The sequence below is a fragment of the Brassica oleracea genome, chromosome C5 (assembly GCF_000695525.1).
Source record: "Brassica oleracea var. oleracea cultivar TO1000 chromosome C5, BOL, whole genome shotgun sequence".
Classification (NCBI taxonomy): domain Eukaryota; kingdom Viridiplantae; phylum Streptophyta; class Magnoliopsida; order Brassicales; family Brassicaceae; genus Brassica; species Brassica oleracea.
In genome coordinates, this window is record NC_027752.1 from 15515223 (window position 1) to 15518026 (window position 2804).

The following is a 2804-nucleotide window of genomic DNA, read 5'->3' on the forward strand; positions in this document are numbered from 1 at the left end:
TTATTCGTTTATTTCACATGGTAAACGTCTACTTCACATGGTAATGAAATTGTTCCAAATGTTGGAGCAGATGAATTTCCTGAATTTTGTACACAAATGGTTCTTGGTGGTATGAGCGGTCTTAATGAAGCCACTCCAAATGCAGAAGATTCAACTTCTACTCATCAGAAAAGCCCCAAGTGGATGACTGCGCAAAATTTGGTGTTACTAAGTGGGTGGATTAAATATGGAACATACATCTTTGTTGGCAGAAACCAAAAAGGTGATGCATATTGGGGTAAAATTGCTGAGTATTGTAATGAGCATTGCTCATTTGATCCTACACGTGATTTGATATCCTGCAGAAATCATTTCAACTACGTAAACAAAATATTGGAGAAATGGATCGGTGCTTACGATAATGCTAAGCATCTGCAACAAAACTAATGGTCGGAGAATGATGTATAGGCAAAAGCACAAGAGCTATATTCAGGTGATAAGGATGGGCATTTCAATTTAATGTTAAAATGGCTCGTTGTCAGTGCGTTATGGTAGCCAGGTAGAAGGAAATACTGGCTCTAGAAGTAGTGGATCTAAAAGAGCTCACGAAAGTGATGCTAGTGACTCCAACTCTGTAGAATCCAGTGCTCGTCCAGTGGGGAGGGATGCTGCTAAGAATAAAAAAGCAAAAAGAAAGGTAAGGGTGCAGTTTTGGAAGTGGTCAATGAAGATTTTATTGAACACAAACAAATCAAGGCGCAAGAATTGGAACGCTTGGAAAAACTAGCCATGTTGCAAGAGGAGTCAAACCAAAGACGAAAGGAGGCAACACAAAGGCAAGAAGAGGCAAACCAGTTGATGAAAGAAAAGACTCGGGCTAAGAAAATGAAGACATGGTTAAAGCTAAGTGAAAATGAACATCTCAATAATCAGAGCAACGAGCTGTTCTAACAATTGAGCCACAAATTATTTGAAAATTAATTATGTTCACAAGTGGATTGTCTGTATCATGTCACTATATGCTTGTTTGAATCATGTCACTCTATGCTTTAATAATGTTTGTTTGTCACGTTCTCTTTAATAATGTTTGTTTGTCACGTTCTCTTTTAATAATGTAATATGTGTCTTTCTTTTTTTATTGAGAGAATCTTATCCTCCAACCACTCAGTATGCTTTAATAATGCTGTCAAGTATCCTTAAATTTTTTGTCAAGTGTCCATAAGAGAATCCTATCTTCCAACCACTCAACATATTAATAATTTTGTCAAGTGTGCCCATGCGTTAATAATGTTGCCAAGCGTACGTGACTTTCATCAATCTTATCCTGCAACCACTCACCATGCTTTAATAATGTTGTCAAGTTTACATGACTTTCATCAATCTTATCCTCCAACCACTCACCATGGTTTAATAATGTTGGTTCCATTTTCCTATAAATGGGGGACTCATTATTTCATTGATGTAAATGTACAATAATCTCAACTTATTAAAACATTCTCAATGGATCCATCAGAATTTGTTCTTGATATCGAAGCTTACAAAAGGTAGTATGAAATTGTAGAGAGGTATATCCTCAGCCATTTTAGGGAGCGTCGACAAAAAATAAAGCAAGACTATCCATCTAGTAGCAAGAGAAGATATTTCAAGAGAGATCATGCAGCTGCAAATCAAAGACTGATTGACGACTACTTTTCCAATCAACCTACATATGACGATGCAATGTTTCATCGGAGATTCCGGATGCGAAAACATGTTTTCCTCCTCCGGATTGCTGGGGACCTATCAAGCAGTGATGACCACTTCACCCAACGATTTGACGCAACTAATAAAGAAAGTATATCTCCATTACCAAAATGTACCACAACCATGTGAATGTTAGCATATGATGTTGCAGCCAACGCGGTGGATGAATACATCAAAATTAGAGGTACTATAGCTTTGGAGTGCTTGCGTAGATTCTGTAAAGGAATCATACAATTGTACGAGCAAATGTATCTTAGAGCCTCAATTTAAGATGACCTGCAGAGAATTTTGCATGTTAGTGAAAAAGAGGGTTTCCGGGGATGATTGTGAGTATTGATTGTATGCACTGGAAATTAAAAAATTATCCTAGAGCGTGGGAATGACTATTTACTCGGGGAGATAAGAGAACCACCACTGTTATTCTTGAAGTAGTTCCATCCCATGATCTATGGATCTGACATGCTTTTTTGGATGTCCAACACATTAAATGATATAAATGTTATGGATCGTTCACCGGTGTTCAATGATGTTGAACAAGGAAATACTCCAAGATTGAACTTCTTCGTGAACCAACGTCCGTATAATATGGAGTATTATCTGGCTGATGGTATCTATCCTTCTTATCCTACTTTCATTAAATATATTAGGCTTCCTCAAAGTGAACCGGACAAGTTATTTGCACAAGTTCAAGAGGTTACCGGAAGGACATCGAACGTGAATTAGGAGTCTCGCAGGCTCGATTTAAAATCATTCGCGAACCAGCTCGCATGTGGAACATTTCCGTTTTGGCTATTAAATGAGATCATGTATCATATTGCATAATATGATTGTTGAAGATTAACGAGATACATATGCTCAACTGTGGACCGACTATGATCAATCAGAGGCTAATGTGTCTAATGTACAACAACCATTCTCGACTGAAGTGCTACATGCATTTGCAAATCATGTACGTGCTAGATTGGAGTTGCGTGATTCCAGTGTACATCATGAATTGCAAGCAGATCTAGTCAAACACATGAGACAAATTTGGAATGTTCTGTCGTTGAAGAGATTTTTTAGTTTTTGAGTTAAATTTATTG

At 37.5% G+C, this 2804-nt stretch overlaps 1 pseudogene; it reads left to right on the plus strand.

Annotated features, from left to right (window-relative positions):
* The first annotated feature begins 48 nt into the window (after positions 1 to 48).
* LOC106344610 lies at positions 49 to 2791 on the plus strand (annotated as a pseudogene).
* The last annotated feature ends 13 nt before the right edge of the window (positions 2792 to 2804 follow it).